At 43.0% G+C, this 25423-nt stretch overlaps 1 long non-coding RNA gene across 6 annotated transcripts; it reads right to left on the bottom strand.

Annotated features, from left to right (window-relative positions):
* On the bottom strand, window positions 1–25413 carry LOC120403923. 6 transcript variants are annotated; one of them, XR_005597809.1, is made up of 7 exons: window positions 24983–25280; window positions 24238–24505; window positions 23286–23513; window positions 22972–23010; window positions 19746–20116; window positions 4529–4947; window positions 1–1001 (listed from the first exon to the last, which is right to left on the bottom strand). It is a non-coding gene; the product is annotated as an uncharacterized LOC120403923 (long non-coding RNA). The 6 variants fall into 6 exon arrangements; XR_005597807.1 differs by having other exon boundaries at window positions 1–1244; window positions 4820–4947; XR_005597811.1 differs by having other exon boundaries at window positions 4820–4947.
* Window positions 25414–25423: the final 10 nt, after the last annotated feature.

The following is a 25423-nucleotide window of genomic DNA, read 5'->3' as shown; positions in this document are numbered from 1 at the left end:
TTTTTTCATTTGATTTTTTTCCTCCAATTTGGCGCCCCATTTAACTTGGCAACCTAGATGACCGCCTAGTTCGCCTGTATGGATGGGCCACCCCTGGTAAATACATGCACAAGTACCATATTTGGCATCTTTGGAATCATGACTTGTAATAATGGGCCTAGTACCGCACTCTTTACAAAGACAAACATTTTGTTAACTTCCACAGGGACTTTGAGTAGAGACTACCGGATATAGTGCATTTACAGTGTGTAGCACCTATATAGCTTTATAAACATGTTTCTCCTCTGTCTTGCACCTTTTATAGTCTTTTACACCTGTGCAAAGTGCATATCAATCCAAATGATAATGTTTTGTTTTACAACTACTCTGCAGCATCGGTCTGCGACTACACAAGGTGTAAGGCAGTGGCAAACCAGGTCCTACATTTTCAAATATTAACTAACTACTCCTCACAACATCCTTATGAGGCAATTAAGGACAGGACATGTAATTCTGCAGGTATTAGCATATAGGTACTTTATGGATTTAGGAGGATGTTTGGTATATTTGATGTGTATACATATAACACTTTAGACAGGTAAGTATAAGCATGCAGCTCTGAATGTATCACATAGTACAAGGATATAATACAAATATATAATTGATAGACAGATACATCTTTAGTATTGCAAGACGGATATACTATCTTTGTATCCTTTGTGATCAGTGATGGGTTTGTATATATTGTTATGGTAGGCTGGTCTTCCAAGTTCTTTTCTTAGTGTGAGCAAATGTTCAATCTTGAGATGACATATGGAGTTGTTATTAATTTTGTTCATGCAAAGTTTTGGGCAGAGGGAGCTGTGTGCGCCGCAAGAGAGTTTGCTCTCTTCCTTGGCCTCTGATTGGAGTCAGTTGTTGGGGAAGAGTTGCTCCACAGGAACCGGGCACTGGCATTGGGCTGAGAATCCTGAAAGATGAGATCGTTTTGCGTGCTGTATAAGATCACCACTGTTCCAGGACTTGTATATGTATGTAAATAAAACAAATTACACTTAGAGCATATCCAAACTCCATGTGACTCATTTCTCCTCCACTTGGAAGCCAGTCTGCAAGGCCCCTCACATCTGCTAATGTTCATTATATAGGAAACTATATTTTAGATGTGTTTGTCATGTCACTATGTGTTTTTTCTCTCCTTTATTTTAGCAACTTTCATACGTGTATTGGTTGTTTCGCCCAAAGTCTATAACAGCTGAAAAGATCTATTGTAGAAGAGTAAATTAAAATCAGTTAATAACAAGTGATCATTAGAATACTGAGCAACAAGGTGGATGAAGTAATATCTTTTATTGGACCAACTTCTGTTGTTGAAAGAGACAAGCTTTTGAGCTACACAGAGCTCTTTGCCAGGTGACCTGTGTCTAACCTGAAAGCTTGTCTCTTACACCGAAAACAGTTGGCCCAGTAAAAGCTATCATCTCACCCACCTTGTCTCTCTAATACTATGGAACCAGCATGGCTAAAACAACACTGCAAACATTAGAATCCTGGTTTGTTCCATTGAGTGTTTTAGGTCTGCAATATAAAATTATTGGATTATAAAATATACACCCATAAGACATTTCTGGTTTGGTAAATCCTCATGTGAAAGGCCAAGAAAAAGAGAAACATCTTCATTTTGAGAAAAAGGCATCAGCAGAGAACGTGATAGAAGGATAAAACTTGTTTTGGGGTTAATGTGGATAACAAATTCATTTTCTAAGCAGAACTAGCCCCTCCAAAATTCTATTCTACTATGTCATAAGTCCCCTATTGCTAAAGCTCACTCTTATGAATTCTTCCTCACTGACTTTGGCAGAAAGTTCCTCCAGTCAAGTAAGATCCTGCTGTGAAAGTTGAACGTGGCTTTTAAAAGAAAAAAGCAGCATATCATATGCCTGTTTCCCCTTGTCAACGACACTGAAAACTTCCATATTTCAATAAAGCAATTGTGAATTGTCAGCATCTCTAATTCAACCCATTCAGCATAGTGAAAATCTCGAGCTGCGTGGAAAATTGCTGGCTCTTCCCTTCCAGTGATGTCACACTTTCCCCATTCCATCGTCTTTCATTTTTCCTGTGGGAGCGGCTCTTGGAGCCTTTATGGAGGCCACATCTCAAACTGGCATCTGGATTATTCTTGAATTTGTATAGTATCAGCTACATATACTCCAATGATCAGCAAGACAACTGGTTTAATCATGGTATCATTCAAGAGATGAATCAGAAGGTCGTTCCATGGCAGCAAGAAATTAACAACCGCATGTCTGGCATTGGGTCTCCTATGATTGCATCAGTTTGCAAATCAACCTTGCTGCCTGTGTTCACACTGTAAATGCAGCCCTAGAGCCAGGGCACTATGGAAAGCATGATTTTTGCAGTGTTTAAGGTAAGCTGAAATAGGCCATTCTTGAACAGAGATGAGTATCCACACAGGGTTTGCACCTGTTTTGTTAAACCAGTGTAAATGTGTTTGAAGATAAAGGATACAATTTTCAAAAAAAGCATAAAAGTGATTTAGGAGCATAAATCCCATTTCAGAAGTCACTTAGGAGCCAAACTTTCATTCAAAATCAGTGATAAGCGCCTAAGTGGTTCTTGAAAATGGGACTTTGGTGCTTTTGATAATATTACCCAAGGCCTTAATCTGCTAAAAAAATGATTTAGCTAAAATGACCTAAAAGCGTTTACATGCAAACTTGCACCCAGTTAATGTGTAATTAAACAAATGCAAAACCCCATGTACATGCTATTATTTTGTTTTTACAGTGGCTTATATTGAGTTAGCTTAAGTCAAATCCTTACCAATTTGAACTAAACTAAAATAATAAACTGAAATAAATGAATCTACATAGAGTTTTGCACAAGTTTAACTAAACTTTTTTAAAGCTTTTTAATTAAACTGTTGCAACTTCCTCATGTAGACAAGTCCTTAGGCTTGCTCCAACTTGGTTTATATTAGATGACATGATGCTGACAACTGTCAGTGGCTGATAACTGTACTTCCAGTGTTGCTAATAGTGGTGCAGCTGATATTAACTATCAGTGTTATCAACTATAGGAATTTTTTCAGATGTTTCCCTGATGCAAACAAGGCCTTTGTGGAATGAAAGCCATATACAAGGATCTGAAGTCATTTAGAACTTGCATCCCATTTTCTGTTTATCCAAATTAATCATTAGTAATGGGTTCCACAGGATTCAGGTATGGGCATAATAAACTGTCACTGGAAATGAGATAGTGTGACGTCCTGCATACTGCCAGGAGATCTAAGTAAATGACTGAAGTGATCTTTCCAGGTGCTACTCGCTGGAGTGCAGGTCTCCACAGGTGAATTGTCTATGTTGAATAGAAGGATCAAGATTTACACTGCATTATAAAACAATTCAGTTTGTCTATGCAGATGGTACAAAGTCATGTTATAAGAATGTTTTAGGGTTGGGTTTCAATCCTAAAAGCAAGTTCATCCTTGATATAACTCCATTGATTTGAACGAGTTTAGTCCTAGTCTTTATAGGCCCTGTCTACCTAGCCAAGACAATCTGTGCTAATATGATTGAGGTGCTAGAACACAATTCCTTGACACACTCAATCTGGCTTTGTAGAGGGATCTATGATTCCATGACAAAACTAAAACATCATCTGTAAACAAGAGTCTGCCTCCTGAAAGAAAGAGGAAAAGGTCAAACAGTGGCATCATTTAACCTTGCTTGGAAAACTAAAGACCAGAGCTCATAATGAATGCCAGTAATTAGTCACAAGAATTTAGTAATTCAGACCAAACTGCACACAGCTTGTTTCTAAGCAATTTATTATAGTTAAAATCAACAGTAGTGTAACCCAAACAATTTTTCCCTGGGAAAAGGCAATAATTCATTCCAAATTCATAACGTTGTGGCGTATTCATTGAAAAATTTGTGGCCCAACATCATTGAAACAAATGTTGTAGGTCTTAATGTATATAAGGAACAACCTGAACAGGGAGGACTAAAGGGTTCATAACTGACCATATACTTCATAATTGCCAATGAAAAGCAGGAATTTTATAAATCACAGACCAGGTCAATAACCTGAAAGTTGATGTATATTAACAAATCATCAGGGCAAGGGCACACAGAGAATAGCCTCCAGTTTATGAACAGGGAACAAAAACGAAGTGCAGAACCAGTTAAAATATTAAACGAATACTGTAAATACTGCTGCTTATTTTCCATAGGTCTCTTTGGAAACCAGTTCTGGAGGTGTCATTGCAAATTTGAATGCAAATTATACCCACTGTAATCCCGTCACACGCACTCTTTACTATAACCTTGATCTCCTGCCCCCTGCTCCTCCCATTTGTCTGTTTATTCACATTTTGTATTTTGTTGTCTAAATCTTTGATTGTGAGCTTCGTGGCGTGGGTCTGTCTTTGTGTAATTTGTTTCATACAATGAGACCCTAACCACTGATTGGGGTCACCACTACAATAGAAATGAGTGATCAGCCAGTTATTTTCCTAGCTTACCTCTATTCCCCATATGACCGTCTGTATCCTTATGTTCACCCTTTTTACAAGACTATGATACGTTTTGTACAAAGTGTGCCTTGTGAGGTATCATGTGAAAACTCATCATTTGCTGATCATTATTGTCCTGTAAAATATGTGTGGCAACACTGTATGTAAAGTTATAAAATACTGTTGTTTAACATTATTGAGACATGCTCCAAGTTTAGAAAAGTATCCATAAACCATTTCCTTAGAGACAAAAGGCAAACTGACACCTCAGCAAGTCAACAAAATCAAATGGATCATCACCTTGTTAAGCAGCCATTTGTTGGCAGGAAAAACAGTCTGCGTAAGAAATCTACATTTTGGCACAGAAAAAGCTGGCAGTTTCCATCCTCACAGACTTGCTGTCTCCTGAACCCCAGCTGGAGATGATTCTCAAAGAAGAGGAAAGGATATATGAATGTAGAACAGATGCCCCAAATCACTCCTCCCTTTCTCTCTGCTCAGTGCTCACACCATCAAAAACATCAGAAGGACAAGGAAATTAACACCGAATTGGGGGAGGGATCCTGGCTGAAAGGAGTACAGCCAGTAATACTGCTAGAGCATGCGGTGAGCATGCTTTTCTTTGAATTCCTTTAACTTGTTAAGTTAGATATAAATTGCATTTTATCTTTTATTTGGTAGTAACCAATTCTGACTTCTATGCCTTATTACTTGTAATCACTTAAAATCTATCTTTCTGTAGTTAATAAACTTATTTTATTATTTTCTCTAAACCAGTATGTGTTTGGATTGAAGTGTTTGGGAAACTTCATTTGGGATAACAAGATTTGTGCATATCATTTTCTATTAATGAAATGACAGACTTTATATGAGCTTGTATTGTCCAGGAGGGTGCGAGGCACTATAAGATGCACATTTCTGGGTGACAATATAGGACTGCCAGACAACAGCAGCAAACTCCCAATGTAATTCATGGCTGGCTATCGCACTACAGAATAAAGCTGGGAGTGATTTACATGCTGAATGCTGGGTGTGTGTGAGCTGACCAGGAGTGGTTGCTCTCACAGTGAAGCAGTGTAAAAGGCACCCCAGATGGGAGAATTGAGGGGATACAGCTGTTCAACAGTCCAGATTGTACCCTGGGGACTGTCACACCCCACAATCCCAAATTGTGGTCCACTAACCATTGGCAGCTTGTGGAGCATTCACTGGTGGTTGGCAGAGAACTAGGTAGTCACATGGGGCTGGCTTCTCCTTGTTTCAGCTGCTTTTACAGGTGTCCACTCTCTTTAGTGCAAAGACATCCCTGAGAAGAATGCAGGTCTTACCTGCACTATTTCTACCTAGTATGCTGTGTGCGTACAGATCTTCAAATGGGCTGCTGAAAAGATACAGTGCAGGATGGCAGGTAGTGGAATGAAATGGAGAGCTAGTGGGAGATTATTTCCAGTTACTGTGAATGAGATGCTGCCAGTGCACAGAAGCAATGGGAAACTAGGTGCAAAGGGGTAGAAATCCACAGAAGAGGGAAAGCAGTGACTCCATAGCTTGCTACCTTTGAAATCCCATCCTTGTATAAGCAGTTGATGCTCCTCATGCTTTGTGGAATGCAGAGCCAGAGCACATCTGTTGTATGCAACCAACGTGGAGGGGGCATTGTAGTCTCCAGTATGGTGCCTGAATGCTCTGTGTTGACAGAATTATTCCTGACATGAATATGGTACGAATGTGATCTGCTACAGCAAGTTTAATGTTAGCCAATTTTTGCTATTATTACAACTGAGTCCGTACTAGTTGCCCACAATGGGAACCACTGGATGCTCAGCCCTTTTGAAAATTAGGCTGATTATTTAGATACCTAAATCCATATTTAGGTGCCTAACTTCTGGTATGAAGTTTTGAACACCTTGGCCTCAGCTTTTTGGGTAAGCATGGCCAATCTTACAGCTTCTTGTGCCCCCAATTATAATGGATTTTAATTACCACAGTTGGCATCTAGTATGGAAAATTTAGCAAATGTATTGCCCCTTCCATGCTGGTGACTGGTAACTAAAGTGAAATGTGACATAGGTATCTTTGAATCTTTGCTTGAGCTTTATTAAAAGACTTAAATTTTATGGAGAAAAATCCTCAGTGGACCATAATATGATAGTATGTGATAAATTCTCCAGCAATGTTTCCTAATACAAAATGCTTTAAAACAGAAAAGCCAACTTTCTAACAGCTCACTAGCTACGAGGCGCCGAATCCTGCAAACAGTTACTCATGCATGTGCAGTTACTTACTTGTGGAATCCCACTGATTTCAAAGGTGAATAATAGCAATATGTGCATGAGTAACTGTATGCAGGACTGGGCCCCTGCATAATAAATCTGGCCTCAGAAGATGATTTTTACAGTACTTCCTCTTGGACTACAGTAACAATGAAAAAGTGTTTATGGTTATTTATGGTTATGTTTATCAATATTATTGATATTATAGATGGGCTGTGTGTATAAATGATTTAATAATAAAGTACTAGTATCTAAGTTTCATTTCCTTATGAGCTGGAATACTGAAGATTGATTACCTTGTTGCATGGACATATATCATGCAGTTATGGTAACCCTGCAATAAAGTAACCGATGAACTATATCACTGATCTCTCAACAGTCTCCTCCTAAATTTTCAAGTCTAAAATGTTTAACTTGAGAAAGTTTCTATTCTTAGCTTAAAATGTCACTGTAACCGTAAAGTCAAAAGTAACAAAAATTAGAAAAAATACACACTAGGAATGTTACACTTAGAAATACTTAATCTTTTAAAGGAAAAAAATTAAGGTAATGTACATAAACTTCATACATCCTTACAGAACCACTCTGACAATCATCCGCTGGTGTAAAGTCCCAAAGGGACCCTACACTAGTGGTGTAAGTTACAGCAACCACTAGACTATTCTAATGTCAAGGCTGGCTTATGCTGGCTGCCTGATACCCCCTTCCATACACCCCTGCCCTAATCAGAACTCAGATGTAGGAAAGAAACTAGCACCATCAGTTTTAAAACCTAATGACACATCTCTGGGAAGTGCTTTAGCCTGGGGAGTTGTAAAGCTCTATGGGAAGATATTAAAAAGAAGATTTATGACTCTTAAAATGATCCATGTTCTCTTTGCTCTGTGAGGCTGGAGCTGGTTCCTTGCCACTCTGTTAAGCAAAGCAAATTGAATAGTAAACAACAGCCCTGGCCTTAGAGCACTGGCCATGTAAACTAGCGGTCACAAGGTCAAACCTTCATCTTATTTGAAAATGCATCACCAGCGTCCCTAGCTTTAAAATGTCAGGGCACATTTTATGAATCTTACTGCATCTTTTTAAGGCCCGAGATTTAACAATGGTGTGAAGCTATGCTATGCCTGTTCTCATATTCAAAGTGACACCCATAGTCATTGTCCATAGAAGATAAATTTTATGGGCTGAATCTCGTGTCTCAGTTGTTGGTCAACTTTTTATTTTGGTGAGGAAAAACACCACTGTCAAATTCTCCCCAGGGCAGTTTGTTCATTGACCTCCCTGTAGTCACCCAAGAGGTGAATTTGGCTCTGGGAGGACATGAGCTGACTAATGAAGATGTTGACAATTGAGAGGATGATACAACAATCTGAAGAGCTTGAAAAAGCAAACACTATGTCTGTAGTGGTGCCACAAGCCCCCTCTGAAAATAGATCTCTGGCTAGTTGAAACTGTGACATTATAGGAAAGTCCATGCAGTACAATTCTTATTTGGGGGAATGGGATTGCTTCCATGATAAACTTTGAATAAAAGGAGGAGCTGTAGTCATGTACTCTCACTAGTGCATTATGATAATACCCAGTCATTTTATTATTTTAATTCCCTTCTCTTGGCAAATTATTTGAAAACATTTGTAAGGACTGCAGTTGTTATGCACCATGCTGTATGCCTGAGCCCACATTAAAGAGAAGCAACTATTGAAAACAAGGCAGTTTGTACAGTCTAGTGAAAACTGATGCACTGCATTGCAGCATCTATGGTTGGTGAGTTCCCAGCAAAGGTAGTTATACTGGATCTTGGCATTATAAACAAAGGTTTGCAAACCTTTTAAAATCAAATATATGTAATATGTCATCTTTCCTTTTTGGGCTGGTGGAGCAGGAGTGCGTAGAATAGAATTTTGATCTTGCCATGTGTTTTAGTGGCGTATTCATGCTCCATCTTTGGTAGAAAACCAGACATCCAAAAACTAAAGCGGAAATAATTACTCCCACTGCGTCAAAGAAACCCCACCCAGACCCTATTCATCAAAGGTTGCCTAAGCATAGCTTTATAAAAAGAACATCTAAATCTCTATAAACTGCCACTGATGATCAAGCGTGAAACTAGCTCTGAAATATAAGGCCAATTAAAATTCTCATGGTCTATGCAGAGAAAAGAAGCCAAGTGAACATTAGGCAAGAAACATTGTCTTCTAGAAAAGTGGGAGAATGATTCCAAATGACTGGGCACTACTGAATAAATATCTGAAGTATTTATAGTGGATGTGTTATGCCTCTGGACACTGGAGTGATTGTTCTACTTTGTGTTTGTCTTTCCTTACATGAAGCATTTGAAACAAACAGCACCAGAGTTCTATTTAACGTCAAGAAAACAAGCTTCTTCTCCTCACACAGGTATCTCCAGTTAAAGAGCTGGAGATGCCACTATGGAATGTTTTTGATAGCCCGATTCCAAAGATGCAAGGACTTAAGATACGCAAGTCCTGGTCTACACTACAAACCTATGTCAGTATAACTACGTCACTTAGGAGGAGTGGATTTTCCACACTCCTGAGCAACTGTCCAAACTCCCAGTGTAGACAGTAAAATGTCAACGGGAGGGCTTTTCCCATCGACGTAGCTACCATCTCTTGGAGAGCTGGCGTACCTACACGAATGAGAGGTTTCCCATCCATGTAGGTAGTGGCTTCACTAAGCACTACAAGAGCAGAGCTGTACTGTAAGTGTAGACAAGCCCTTAGCACATACATACCACTTTTTCATCTCCAAGTGTTTTTTCAAAGCTGTTTAAGCATTATTAGATTCAGTTTACAGAGAGGGTTAATGAAACCCAGAGGCCAAATTCTTCCATTAAAGAGATGGGTGCAAACTTGGAATAAAATAATTGAGTTCAACAGAGTAACTCTGGCTTTACATTGGTGTCACCAAGAGCAAAATTTGGCCCAGCAAGGTTTAAAGGACTTGCCCATAGTTAGTCCATGACAGTTGGGAATTGAATCCAGCTCTGATTACTCTCAGCTTTGCACTTCATTGCTCCTGTAATGGCAACATTCAGTATCCAATCACCCTGGTCAATGCTACAAATTTATGTTAGTATAACATCGCTCAAGCACATGGAAAATCCACAACCCTGAGCAACGCAGTTATACCAACTGAACTCTCAAGTATAGACTGCGCTATGTTGATGGGAGAGCTTCTCCCACGGACAGCTATCATCTTGGGGAGGTGGAGTACCTACACCAATGGGAGCTCTTCCATTGACATAGGTACCATCTTCACTAAGTGCTACAGAGGCACTGCAAGCCCTTACTCTTCACCTATCTAATGTGGATACACTTAGCTGTGATATAGAATATGAAAGGAAAATGCTCAACTACTCAAAAAATTGAAAACATAAAGCCATTTGCATGAAAATAGTCATGTGGCAGGGTGGACAAGGCCATGAAGGCCCCTGCTGGTGGCCTTGAAGCCCTGCCAGACCCTACTCCAGAAAAGGGCAGTGGAGAGAGTCTTCCAAGCTGCCTAGAGTGGCTTTGTGGGACACAGCCAATCAGAAAGGGGCTGCAAGGAGCAACCAGTAAGGGCCTAGCTGGCCTCTATAAAAGAAGCTGCAGGGGGAGTTTGAGATCAGTTCCATACTAGAGCTGAAAGAGTATGGATGGTGTGTCTGACTGGCTGAGGGAGCCACAGGTCCTCAGACAGAGCAGTGCTGGTAGAGATTGGAGGGAGCAAGAAGGAGCTCTGGGCTGGTGGCTGGGACTCAGGGCTGCCCAGAGGATTTAGGGGGCCTGGGACAAAGAGGGGGAGCTGCGGTGCTTGTACTTACTTGGCAGCGGTCTGTGTCTTCAGCAGCACTGAAGGGCCCCCTGCTGCTGAAATGCTGTTGAAGACCCAGACTGCTGCAGGACCAGGGCTCCCAGTGCCCCTGCAGGGTCTGGGGCAAATTGCCCCACTTGACCTCCCCTCTGGGCAGCCCTGCTGGGACTCAGCCAGGACAAGGCCCCTGAGGTGAGGGTGAAGAACATGCTAGGGCTGTGCGGAAGTGGCCCAGGAAATCATAGCAGCAATACAGCTTGGTTAAATGAACATGACAGATGGCTGCTATCTTTAGGGTCCCTGGGCTTGGACCTGGAGTAGAAGGTGGGTCCAGGTCCTGTCCCTCCAGCCTCTGCGAAAGTGACCTGAATTTGGATGCACCCCAGAAACAGAGCTGAACTTTTAGTGGCCCAGCAGGACAGCTGGTGAGGACATTAGCTCCAGGGAGGGAGTCCTGGAGTATTGCTCAGTACCAGGGCTGAGGCTATTTTAAAACCTGCCAGACTAATTAAGGGCCTGAGCCCAGGGAGGGCTACAGGGAAAGAAAGGCCAACTGAGGGGTACTGGGATTGGCCCCGGTCACACGGTTTCCTTGGAAGGAATTTTTATTTCACATACAGAGTGTGGCTCAACTGGAGGTCTGAGGCACTGAAGACCCACCACAAACAGACAGTGCATGCAGGTGCCCACACTCTGTCAGGCAGTGCTTGTGAGAGGTGAGTGTGACCCTATGACAGGTTATATTTGTAGAGAATGTAGAAGAATTTATATTCCTTATAACTATTATGGACTATAGGATTCCCTTGGACGAAATTAGTTAGCTGAAACTTTGGGAAATTTATGTTCATTTAAAACAAAAAAAAGTCTGGACATGAGTCAAAACCAACACCCCTTTGGGGACACTTGAATCCCAACTAAGATTCAAGCTCATTTCTGGCTTATTTGTTGTCTAGTTTCACAAAGTGCTATCTAATCAGAGTCTTGTTATGACACAGGAATTAAACACCCCAGGTTTGCTATGGTTGGAACTACTTGGGGAATTTTCTTGTCACTCGTTGCTATTATTCAAGAGTTCAGCAATTTAAGACTTTCTTCCGCCATCAGGCATTGGTTAGTAAAAGGAACTACTCAATGTTTATTGGATTTGTCTTACACAATGCCCTTCCCTCAACACAAAGTCTACTTACAAGGAAAACTGCACCCATTTTATCTAGCACTGTACTTCTTAAAGTTCATATAGTTAATCAATGTGTGCTGTGTTCATATTTAATTACACATAAAGGCAAAAGGCCTGATTGTTACACCCCTTACATCAACGTAAAATAGGGATAACTCACCTGAACAAAACAGATGAATCAGGCTACATTTTTTTAAATTACAATTGGCATCTATGCCCCTCTCCTCTGGAGACTAGGGCAGATCTACCCTACAAATAACCATACCCCTAACCAACATGTCTATGCTGGTGCAAAAAACAAACATAACAAACCCTGTGTAGATTCAGCTATACTAGCAACACAGCTAGGGTGACCAGATGTCCTGATTTTATAGGGACAGTCCTGATATTTAGGGATTTTTCTTATACAGGTTCTTATTCCCCCTAAACACAGCCTTGTGCCAGCATAGTTTGTCATACAGGGGAGGTGGTTTAACCACATCTGCAAAATAACTTGTTTTGCCAGTACATGTTGTGTTTTCGCTAGAGGCTTTGGCTGTCTGGCTATACTGGAATAGCTGTACCAGCAAACCTTTGTAGTGTAGATTAGCCACTAGCGCTCATATCCCACTTCAGACAAGAGTGAAGCTCTTCTGGTTGGTCTAGATCTTATCCTCGGTCAACATTTTTCTGTCACAGAGCTACCCCGCAATTTGGCATAATTGTCAGTCTCTTCCTGTTTTGAATTGGGACTTTAATACATTGAAGTGTGGGGAAGCTTACACAACACAAGCCTGTTTGAACTACAGCTTTGTCCAGACCCATTTGTTAACTTAAGAGTTATTTCTTCCTAAATGGAAGCCTTTTCACAACCCAGTCATTTAGCAGAGAAGTAAAATGCACAGTAAAATTGGATTATCCTGTTACCTTCAGAACAATATGGTAAATGACATATAGTCAAAATACATAAAGAGACTAACCTTAATTCCACTACCTGCCAACACTTCAGTCTCTTAAAAAAGACACATTATTCTGAACCAGTCACAAGCTCCAGCTGGCAATCTGATACTGAGGGGCCAATACTTTTTTATCCGAGACTTGGTGGCAAGCATTTTTGGAGTAGACTTTCACAGCTTTCCCTTTACAAAAAGAAGTAAAAAGTGGACAGTGGCCCTTTGTCCACAACTTCACTAGACAATGGGGAGAAGCAGGTGAAGAGAAATAATACTTCTCAAACTCAGGTCAACTAACCTTTTCCATTTTTTGGCCTTTATGTGCCTTTCTTTTACATTATAAATTCCTTAGGAAAGCGACTGTGTTAATAACATGTCATCACTTAACACAATGACAATATGCTGCAAACTTTAGTTTTAATAGTGTGCTTCAAATGAATTCCTAACTTAGTTAGGCCTAAACTTGGACCAAACGATGTTATAAATGCATTAAGGAACTATGCTGTAGTGGTATGCATTTATAGCCCAGTTTGGTCCCACCATCTACAAACGCAATCCATGTTATAAGATGGCAGCAGCACTGCCATAGTTAAACACAGTACCATTTAGCATAGATGGGGCATAAGAACGCACGAAGATATTTCTTAGGGCCTGTCCACCCTAATGTCTTTGCAACCAGTTTATGGCATACTCATCTGACCCAAATTACAACAGGCACAATTTTGTTCACATGGCAGGTTTTCCCACAGCACAGTCATGTAACACACCTAATCAGGTAGTGCGCAGGGACTGCCCCAGGATTTCAAGGCATGCACCTCTGCCTGAGCTCAAGGATCCAGTCCATTAGCACAGAGCCAGTAGCAAACTCAAACTTCTCTATGCAGCCTAGTTACAAGAGGACAAAAAGCTACATTGATACTGTGGATTACATGTGCACAAACCAATTTTGTGAGTTTGTAGCCCATGGGTGAATGTTATACATCCCCTTTGTGCCCAGTTCACAGAGGATATGAGTAATTAAAAGCTCCTAATTACAGAACTTTAGCTCTATCTGGAGCAGCTCATGCTCTTAGTGCTGAAGCTTCTGGTTCCATGCCTGGTGTGTCAGCCAAGAGGGCATCCATCACATGGCCACAATTACATTGCTGGCGAACTATGTTTCTATCAGTGCATTGAGGAAAAATCTGGGCAGTTGTGACATAATGCCTCAGAAAGGTACAGACTGCCTGGAAGATGTGCCCTCCAAGCAGCATCAATAGCATATGGTTCAGTGGATTCCGGGAAGGCTTGCTGCACACAGAGCTGGGAGGAAAGAGGACTAGGCAAACCGGTTACACAAGAATAATGATGGGGTCCAATCTGTACAGCAAATTAACAGTATTATGAACTAGTTTCAGGAAGATAATCCTATTCTAGCCCAGGACTCTTAGAGAAAGGGATGCCACGTAGCTACCACGGTCCGTGACAGAGTATTCACCATGTTGCATGTGAATCCAAAGGTATTACAAGCTTAGTAGCAGGGCCGGCTTTAGGCCAATTCCACCAATTCCCCCGAATCGGGCCCCGTGCCCAGTGGCAGAGCCGCCAGGGGGTGGGCCAAGTGGCCAAGAATCCCTTCCCTGGCTAGAGGCTCCTTTTAAATTTTTACTCACCCAGCAGCGCTCTGGGTCTTTGGCGGCAGGTCTTTCACTCGCTCCGGGTCTTCAGCAGCACTTCGGCGGCAGGTCCTTCAGAGCCGCCGAAGACCTGGAGCGAGTGAAGGACCTGCCGTCGAAGACTTGGCGCGCTGCCCGGTGAGTAAAAGCGCCCCGTGTTTTTTATGTGTTGTTTTTTTTTTAGTCATCCCTGCCGGGGCTCCGTCGAAACTGTTCAAATCGGGCCCCACACTTCCTAAAGCCGGCCCTGCTTAGTAGTGTAGACAGAACCTAAGTAGTTCAGACCTAAATTGCATTTGGAGCTAGACTGTAACTTTACAATCTGTTCTGACCTGAATAAAGGGCAGGGTGTAGCTGCTCTGCCGCAGGAGCGGACCTGAGAACAAACCATGACTCATGATTTCTCCCCTCCCCCCTTGCTCTGGGGAAGGAGTAAGCTAATTCAGTTTTTCATGGAGCCCTTGGTTCCTCCCTAGCTGCTTGAGTAGCAAAGGGTTGGGGTGTGGGAGTGGAGCCAACTCCATGCTTCCTCTTCAGCTACCTATTTGCAGCAGGTTGTGTCACACCAGTAGCCAGGGTGCTCCCCAGAGAGTCATAATTTGAGCAGGCTTAAGCAGGAGATTGAGAACGACCCTATACCATTTTGCTCCCCTGAGAGGCCTAGTAAGGGCTATGACTACATAACCTTTGGTGCTCAGTTACTCTAACTGATGCTCACTAAAATAGTAAAAGCAATTCCAATGAATTTTGTGTTTCATTCTGAAGCTGCTATAGCCAAAGATCTATTTCCTCAGCACACCTGTTTTGCCAGAGAGCCTCACTAGAGCAGTCTTCAAAACTCACCAATATTAAAACCTGGGGGAGGCAAAATATTTGCATTGTGAGTTCACAGGTAGAATCCTTCACACAAAGATGCAGCCCTTTATCCATCTTTCTTTACATGTGACATTTCTTTTCCCACCCCCACACTTGAGCACATTCACTTTTTCATCAGGTGGAAAAGTTACAGTTGGACAGAACCTACAGGGACAAAAATACATAAAATTCTACTCTGAGACCAACACCTACACTCTACCTCACTCATTCGGTAGCTCTCTGGGCATATCTACACGACAGCCCTAAGCTGACCAATGGTAGGTTGACTTACAGCCATCACAGTAAGTGATGTCCACACTACCCTCTCTGTCAGTAGTGTGCATCCTCACCAGGAGTGCTTCCACTGACTGAAGAGGGGCAGCGCTGAGGGCTGGGAGCCCATCTGTCCCCTGGCTTTTGCCTCTCCTGCCAACAGCACTGTCCCGATCAGTGTTTTTGTTGGTGAAACTTATGTTGATCAGGGAGGTGGGGGACCCTCATCCCCTGACAAGTTTCATTGAAAAAAGTGCTAGTGTAGACAAAGGGTTCTAAAACTGGGGATCTCAGGGGGTTGCAAGGTTATTATGGGTCATGAGTTCATGCCACTCAGCTAGTTAGCAAGTCACTATGAAAAGTGATATTAACAAATATACTTGTTAAATATAAAGAAGTATAATTTATAAACAGAGGCTTGCTGGGTGAAAGGGGCTGCCAGTACAAAGTTTGAGAACCACTGGTGCAGACGAAGCCTTAAATAATGGAGTGTCTACACACTGCATTGCCCTCATTACATTGACATAAGCCCTACAACTCTCGTGGAGGTGGTAGAGATGTCTGTGTAGTAAGGCACTTACATCAGCGGGACAAAGGTGTATTGTATACTAACCTAATTAAGTAAGCTGCCTTAGGTCAACTTGTGTAGTGTAGACCAGGCCTCAGACACCTTAATTTATTTGGTAATGAAGTGCCCACAAGTTTTCACCTAGTGATCTGCCTTGAATAGAGCTGTAGCCAGCAGTCTCCAACACTGTTTGCAGACTTGATTTTAAAAGGTGTAATTGCAGGCTTGAAGACCACCAGCTGGAAAAATGCTGTTGAACAGTTCACTGGCTCATGAGTCAGAGTTACAAGATGAGCATTAATAAGAGCCAAGGATGGGTAGAATGTTACCTAGGGTAAGGCAAGCTCTTCTTCATCCTTCCTCCACAGAGAGAGGTTTCTAAGGCCTGGTCTACACTAGAAAATTAGGTTGGTTTAACTGTCCGTCGGACTGTGAAAAATCCATAATTAAGCTGAACCAAATCCCTGTGTAGACAGCGTTGTGTTGACGGAAAAACTCTTCTGTCAAACTAGCTCCCACCTCTTGAGGAGGTAGATTATCTACACGCATGGAGGCAGAGGTAGTTTCTACACTGAAGTGCTACAGCAGCACATTTTAAGTGTAGACAAACCCTAAGTAAATATCCATCAGCATAACCCTACAAATCAGCAGACTTCAGTAGCTGTTCGTGTTTGTTCCTGTAAAGGAGGCTGTCATGGGTACAAAACAGCATTGGTTTTGCTGTAACCAAAAATCCATTTACCACATAAAAATAGGGTTTTGAGAATTACATATAGCCTGCATTCCTCGAATAGGCACATGGAAAAATAGCCATTTAGCTCTCTGCTCAAACTGTTAGCATTATTTCTTAAGAGTGAAAAAATCCCCCACTGTTGATCAAAATGCTAGTGCCCTAAGCCATACAAAGTTCCCCCCCCACGTCTGAAAGTTTTTTTTTAAATTGCCGTTTAAAAGAGTGTCTCAAGGCTTTGCTCTTTTTAAAACATGGAATGTTTGCTAAAGGGCAGACCAGAAATAAATTATTGTGCCTCAAAACACTTAGAATAGACACCCCACAGTATGAAAGCCTAGTCAAACCAGTTGAGAATCAACCCACATCATTGGCCTCCCTAGTGTACACAGCCAACTCCTTCCCTCCCAAGGACATCTTAGGGGAGGAATGAATTGAGGATTTCTAAATCCTCGCAATGAGGTGTATATATAGCTCCTGGCTGCCATCAGGGCCTGACTTAAACCTCATTGGAAAGACTCCCATTCATTTTAGTGCACTTTGGATCCAACGCGTAAAGAGTTGGAGGACTAGCATGACTCAGAAAATTCTGGGTCCTGCTCCTCAAGTGTGGGAATATAGACTCACCTTAGATCCGGGTGAACTATGGCTTTAAAACGGATTTGGGACATTGGCATGAGCAGGCCCAAAGCATGTGACCAGAAAGAGACCAGGAGAGTGTTAAACTTAGTGTCCCTCCAGAATACCAGTGTTATCTTACTTGAGGCTTGGCCTGAAGTAACAAATAAGTTAATTGGATACTAGATGCAATAAATGCCTATATAAAACTCCATCTGATCTTAGCTAACACCTGATAATTGGCAATGAAATTACTTGTTTAAAGGCTATAAAAAAGTAAACTCTCAAATAATTCATTGCTAGCACTGACCTGATCAAGTTGGAGCTCACCAAAACAGGTCTAAAGGCCATGACTTTAGTCAGTTTAAGTATCCTATCAAATGCTGTTTAGAGGTAATAAATTAATGTATTACCTTTTAGGGATATTTAGAGCAATTATATAAATAACCATAAACTCCTTTATTAAATCCAAAGGCTAAATGGTAAACTAGTGTCATGGTAATACCCTGCATAAATAATAATTCCAACATCAGAAGGTGGGGGTAAATAAGTGAGCCAGTTACTTCTCCCCCACTGTTTTTTCAAATCTTTGCAAGAGCAGAACAGTAGCCCTCTACATAAGGAGGCAGTGCAAACTGAAATCAACTACTGTAATGATCCCTGTTATGTGATAGCAGCACAACAGCATGTAAAACTGACCGAAGTGAACTGGTGCCAGGAATTAGCCTCTTAGTCACACTCCTCTAGGTTACATGCTATTACATGGTATAATACTGCCAAATGAAACCACCTGAACTACTCAGCATGGAAGGGAAGCTGGCAGAGAACCCAAGTTAGTGTCATCAGTGCTTCCAAGCTTTCCTGGAAGCAAGGTTTTTATAAAGAAAGCACAAACAGGGGCATGCAAAGAATCAAGCAAGGGAATGGAAGCAGAAGTGGAATGGTGGGAAATAAAGAGGTGCATGAAAGTAGAGAGACAGATATGAGTCACAGAAGTGGTGTCTTCCTAGTCCCCTACAATGCAAACACTAGAAGGTAAACAGAAGGGATGCACAGGACCAGCTATTATGTGCATATCTGCCTCTTCTGCAACCCCCTGCCCCCAATTTCCTTTCACTAGCTAGCTCCCTTACACACATCCCAGATTTACTGAAGCCTGCCAGAAACCCACCTAATTTATACAATGTAACATTTAGGGAGGGTTTTTTTGGGGGCAATTAAAAAACATCTTGATATTTTTAATTAATGGCCTGATTTTCACAGGTGCTAGGATTCTGCAGCTCCCATGATCATTAGTGGGATCTAAGGGCAGTCAGGACCTCTGTAAATCAGGCCATAAATGTGTAGTAAAGGTACATAATCTTATCAGAGTTGTTTTTTCTCAGTGTAACGTGCTGGTGGAGTTGAGCAACAGCAGATAGGTGTTATGTAATGTTTTGATTTATGGTATTGTAGTTTTATATAAGTATATGGAGAACATGCAAATGTAAAGCTATAGTGTATAGCCAGAAGCATGTGCAGTTTAGTGGATTTTTTTCCTAAACAAATGATGTTGAGACCTGTGGCCTTAATCCTGCAATTGGATCTGACAAGACAGAACAATATGGAAGCTAATGGAACTTTGGCAGAGCCTGTGCTCTCCTAATGTAGATAAGGGACTGTTAGAATATATTGAAAAATAATCTCTTGAATAGGAAATAGGTTTTTCCTTCTGTATACAGCTAGTTTCCCCTTTACAAGGATATCTTTGGCAATTAAGGAGCTAAGTTAAGTTCAGTGGGCAGTAGAGGAAGACTTGCACAATAGCAGTGAAATGACTAGATCGCAAGTTCATTTTCAGACTATAACAAGTGAGTTTTCTTGAAGTTGCATAGGGAAAAAAATGGAGGGGGGGGGTTGTTAACTGGAATTCCATGGGTTATTTTCAACCTTCTTCAAAATAGCTTTCTGCTTAGGAATTGTTTGGGGCTTGAAAATAGTTCTCAGCATATCAAAACCATGGAATAGTTGCAGTGTGCTAGCTCAGGATGTATCCATACCAGCTTGTGTGGTCAGCCTATTACATTGAGAGCTAGAGAGTAACACTAGATCACTACTTGGCTAGGGGACCTTTCTAAACCAGTCAATTCGAAGTAATAATGTTGACAAGTCAGCATTTGGCACTCTTCCTGCTGCTTCAAATCATCTGGCTTGGACTTAAAGGAGGTACAGATAAAGATAAGGCATGCGGCATGTGCTATTTTTTCCTAGGGGCAAGTGTTAATTGATAGCGGGGGCAAGTGTTAATTGATAGCGAGGGCAAGCTTCATGTTTAGAAGTCACATATCACCTGTATCACTCTCCCTGAAGGTTTCTATTGGATAACATTGTAACGAGCTGACTTGCATGTGTTGTCTCCTAGAAGGAAAAGAACTTCACTATACAGGATAATCCCTCTGCTACAAACATTCTCATCTAGCTAAAGTGAGAGGGGTTTGAGTTCTAGATCAGGAAGATCTCAGTTGTATCCCCATTGCTACCAGGAAGTTCCTAGTAAGGGTCTGCTGAAGCAGTAACAGCTATTAAGTTCCTAGAAATCTTAAGATTTGCAGTATATTTTACTTCCTGTTCTGTCACAACTGGTAGTGAACTGAGGAGAAAGACACGTCCATGATACATGAAGAGATTCTTCTGTAGTTAAACCACCGTGGTATCCATAAGCTGAAAGACACAAGATAATTAGTTCAATTCTAGCATCTGACAACTACATTTAAAAACTTTAAACAAAGGTTTTTCCCATGCAAGATAAATTATAGCTAGTCAAGTATCAGAGTGGTAGCTGTGTTAGTCTGGATCTGTAAAAAGCAACAGTCCTGTGGCACTTTATAGACTTAGACATATTGGAGTATAAGTTTTTGTGGGCAAATACCCACTTCATCAGATGCATATCAGAAATCAAAGCTTTTTCTGAAGTTTTACTTCCAAAATATGCCATTTTTCATTTTGATTTAATGTCAGTTCCATTTTTTTTGGCATGTGTGTTTTCAGTATTCCCTTTTCCCCCCACTAAAAAAAAGGGGGGGGCAGAGGAGAAATGATAGGGAAGAGGCAGCAGCTAAAGAAGTTTGTTAAAATACCTCTTCTCAGTTTTACAACTGGTAAAAAAATTTTTTTTTTAAATTTGTTCTCTTCCCTGCCTTTTTCAGTTTCCAAAAAGGAAACTGTCAGCTCAGGTTGATTTAAAACTTTGTTTCAAAATATCCTGGTGAGAAAACTGACATATTGTCCCTTGGACACTTTCCAACAAAAATGTTACAGAAAAAACTGAGCAGCTCTAACTCCAAATTCTATGCTCCTTTGGTATCTGGGATAAAGGACTCTGCACTTTAGACTTGGCCCACAAATGAGGTGACTGTGTGTGGGTTTTTTTTTTTTAAATAGCTGTTCCTGTATTTTTTTTTTTAAGCTTTTATATACCCAACAGCTGCATCTACCATGGCCAAGTTACAATTCAAGTAGGAACCACACTCCCTGAATTTTCTATTTTTGTGCACATAAGTCTCATCTGGGAGCTACTAAGTTACATTGGGTGTGGATCTGCTTTATTACATGAGCCTGCAGTGAATTGTTACAATTCACAAAACAAGGATTTCCTGAAAGGCAATGTAAGATTTTCGTTCTGAAGAGCTGCAGTCTCATACTTGCATTTCTACAGATGAACCTGGTTATGTAGATTTCTGCTTACGTTTTCATCTTAACCTCCTTCCTGCAAAGCCAGGAAGGAAGAGATTATACCTGTCCAAATGCCTTTGTTTCCTTCCCAGAAAGGCTCTACCTCCACAGACTATTTTGTTCCATTTTTGTTCTATTCAGAACAGAGTATACTCACCAGAAACTTGAAGTTTTGTTTTCAAGGACACTTTCTTCAGCTGCTCAGTCAGATGAAAGATATGGACTACTGCAGTGGTTTTCAAAGTTTGGGTCACAACCCAGTACTAGGTCACAGAATGCAAGGCACTGGGTCACCTTGTTCAGCGCCCAGGGACCCTGGTGGCCGGGCAGTATAAACTAGTAGTCCTTACCTGTTCTGACACCATGCTGTGCCCTGAAAGCAGCCAACAGGCCCAGCTCATAGGCAGGTGAGCCATGGAGCTGCATGTGCTACCCCCACCCAGAGCACCAGCTCCACACTCCCACTGGTTGGTTCCTGGAGCTGGGGGGGGGGGAAGGCAGGGGAAAGAGGCATGGAGTGCCTGCAGGTGAGAGCTGGGCAGAACTGCTTGTGTGCCTCTGCTTGGGAGCTGGACCTGCTGGCTACTTCCAGGGCACAGCATGGTCTGTGGTGCCAGGACAGGCGGGAAGCCTGCCTCTGCACCCCAGCTGTGCCACTGAGCAGGAGCTGCTGGCGGTAAGCCCGCATCCCAAACCCTCTCATCCCCAGGCCAGAGCCCTGACCCCCTTCTGCACCCATCATCCCCAGTCCCACCTGAGCCTGCACCACCTGTCCCCAGCTCCCTCTCACACCCCAAGCCCCTCATCCCCAGCTCCGTTGGGTTGTGGGCATCAATTTTATTCAACTGGATCATCAGAAAAAAAAGTTTGAAAACCACTAGACTACAGTCACTTTCACAATTGTGACAGTCTGAAGTGTCTTCAAATCATAAAAGGTTAGATTACACTAACAGTGCAAGTACAGGCAAACATAATTGGGGCTGAGGTGTTGTACAGACACCGGAATGAGTTTACTGACAAAAGCAGTATTAGAATAGACAAAGGATTCACCTACTTATTTTGAGAAGTGTCAAGCTCCATCTTCAACTACAGAACCACTTGAAAACTTACCATGTTATCTAAAATAACAGCACTTCCACTATTGCAGCACCATCTCCTGCAACACTACAGAGTCAGCACTACAGTGTCAGCATGTGAGCCTGTTGTGTAACTTGGAACTATACTCTTAGTGACTGAAAACATAGAAATTCTAGAAATCACTTCACAGATGCACAGTGTGACATGTATAAGTGAAACTTCTGAAGGCCATGGCAAATTGTGATTAATGAACATCACAGATGGCTGCAGACTGACAGTAACAAAGACTGGAAAGCTCCGCACTGGTGGGGGGAAAAAAGTGTATTATGTAATATAATAAAATCTGTTCTATACCACTTTTCATGCACCAGACTTACAAGCCAACTTGATATTGCAAATGCCCCGTGCTTTAAGTTGGCCTTCCCTGGCAATTACTGTGACAAGAGCATCAACCTTCTATGTCTGCGTGGGAAGAGGAAACCTATTTTCTTTAGGCAAAGAAAACATTGGAATCAAAGTAAATTGTATATTCATAAAAATAGGGGACAGCAGTGAAGGTGTACAAGCAGGCTTCCCACACATCATCCACTGAAGAAAGGTTTCTAGAATCTGCCCGCCACACTTCGCTGTTTGCTGGTCAGGAAGTCTGTCGTAAAGATGAAAAAGCTGGCTGATTCATCTCTGACAATGTTAGCAGATAACATACAGAATAGTCTTTCACAGAAGGCAAATCAAACATTATCTAAGTACTCCATCAAAATACTTACCACTTTTGCTTAATATGAAGAGGTTCCAGCTGCACAGATCTAGGACAGATTTAATTTGAAAAGCTTAGACAGCTGTTCTTCTGCAATTATATATCCCCCCCCACCTTCTTTAAAAAAAACAAAAACAAACTAATTTCTCCTCCTTAGCACAAATTATTTCAGCAGATATTGACTCAGGCAGTGAAGAAACTAGGAAAAGAATGCAGCACTTGGTAAAACTGCTTTTTGTAACATCCACATACATCTGAAAGAGGAACCATGAGGCGTAAGACACATCTTTGCCATTTTGATCTAACATACACCACATCATTTACCTTTTCTTCAGTTACCAATACAGCAATATTTTTATTTGACTCCAGCTAAAATTAAGGCCTAAAGTGCATCCCCTCCATCAATCCCAACTGGCAGTTTTGTAGGAGGAAGGAAGAAGGCAGAGTGTTGGCTCAAAATTCTGAGCATAGGTACCTGCAGCTTTAAAAAACAAAAAAAAGAAGCAGCAGAGGAGGGACAATTGCATTCCATTTCCTCAGTATCAGTATATCCTGAAAGAGAACAAATTTAATAAGTGCCTGATAAAGTTACCCAAGAAATCCATGTTTTTTGTACAAAGACTTCTGACCATACCCAGTCCCTCCCGCTGTAGTGCTCACACTATGGCAGGCAGGCAGACAGGATAAAACTACCAGTTGCTATCAGGAAGGCCCATCTTGAACAGATGTGCTGTATCTGCTTCCAAGAGCAGCCCATCAGGCAAGTTTTTTTTCTTTCCCCCATTTAAAAAAAAACAAAAAAACCCCACACCTCTCTGACACCACTTTACATGGTGTGGCATGCCAACCCAATAAGGGATTCTTAATGATTTAAAGGGGACCTCTGGAACTGCCACCCTCACTTGCTGTGAGAAAGCAGAGAGATCACCTGCATCCCTGATGGCCTCTTTAGCCACCAAGAGGCTGAGAACAGGACCCAAAGCAACTATTGTCCCTTCTAGGAACTGTACAATCACAGGAGTCCGAGTGCAGGCAGGGCCTCCTTCCTGCATGGTAAAAAACAAAGAACACTCTGGACCCCTAATTAACAGATACTATGAACACTGCCTTTGAGGGGAACTAGCACTGTCCACCCTAAAGCATGCAACAGTGGGCCAAATATTAGAAGGAACCTGTGCTTGAAGCAGGAAGTCTCACAAATACCCTACCTCTAACTTCCCTTTCCTAAGCAAGCTAATAAAGAAGCCTCCCTAAAATGCTCAACTGCAATCACCACCTGGATGAAGAACAGCTGATTAAAGCTGAATCCAGTCAAGCCTGAGACTGCTGGAAGGAAGAGGGAAAATGTCTTCAGCGAACTGATCCCATGCACAGCATTGGGAACCTGTGCCCTCAGATAACGTTGTCCGTTGCCTTGGTGTCTTTAAGGACTCCTCAGTGCTACTAAATGCCCGAGCAGGTCCGGTGGGGAAAACACCTACTTCCATCGCTGAAGGGCAGGACCATTGCACCATCTCCCCCAGGACGGAGGCCTAGCCACGCATCTGTGAAACCCAAGCTCGATTAGTGCGACTCATTAGCTGGCAATGAATCCCCGCTCCGGGAAGAAGCGCGGCGCAGCACCGAACACAGCAGCGTTGAGTCACCGCTCGCCCCGCGCCCTCCCCCGCTCCCCACCACACCCCGTCAGCTCGAGGTTTCTGCCCCCGCGGCCGCGGCCCGGAGCCCGAGCTAGACTGAATCCTGGGCCTGACCCCCGCCAAGCTCGCGCCTTCGCCTCGCTGTACCGGCGGGCGCGGAGCCCGCCTCGCGCGCTCCCCTCCCGCCGCAGCAACCGGCCGGGGCGGCGCCTCCCGCTGGGCCTGCAGGCGCCGAGGCCGGGCTGAGGCGCGGCCCCCCGGCACTGCGCCACGCGGGCACCGCAGCCCCCGCGCCCTCCATCGCCGCGCGGCGGGCTCCCGGATGCCCCCCCCCCCCGCCGGGGCAGCCATGGAGCCGGGCCGCCTCCCCCGCTCGCTCACCCGCGGGCGTCGCTCTCGTGCGCCGCAGCCCCCGGGCCGCTGCCGTCCGCGGGGCACACGGAGCCGGTCGCTGCCGGGGCTCCCTCCGAGCCGTTCTGCGCACGCGCCTACTCAGCAGCCACCCGCTCCCCCGAGGTCGACCCCTCCGCAGGGGGGACTTAAGCAGCACGCCGCACCGTCCACGCTGGGGGAGGGGATGATAACCGAACGCATTGCGGGGTCTGCTGGCCGCCGCGCCCACCCGTCCGTCTGGCGGGAGAAGAGGCGCGACCCCCTCCCCCCGCTGCTTCCTGCCTTTCCTTACTCGCCCCTGAGCATTCAGCTCCCGCCCGCCCCTTGCCGACATTTTAATCCGATTTCCCGGCCGCTCCTCCGAGCTAACGGCGAACCCACACCACCAACATGGCCGCCGAGCTCGCTCTCTCCGTTCCCTCCCCCTCA

The sequence above is a fragment of the Mauremys reevesii genome, linkage group 1 (genome assembly GCF_016161935.1).
Source record: "Mauremys reevesii isolate NIE-2019 linkage group 1, ASM1616193v1, whole genome shotgun sequence".
Classification (NCBI taxonomy): Eukaryota; Metazoa; Chordata; order Testudines; family Geoemydidae; genus Mauremys; species Mauremys reevesii.
The sequence above is the reverse complement of the archived record's forward strand: the minus strand, read 5'-3'. Positions and strand labels throughout refer to the sequence as shown.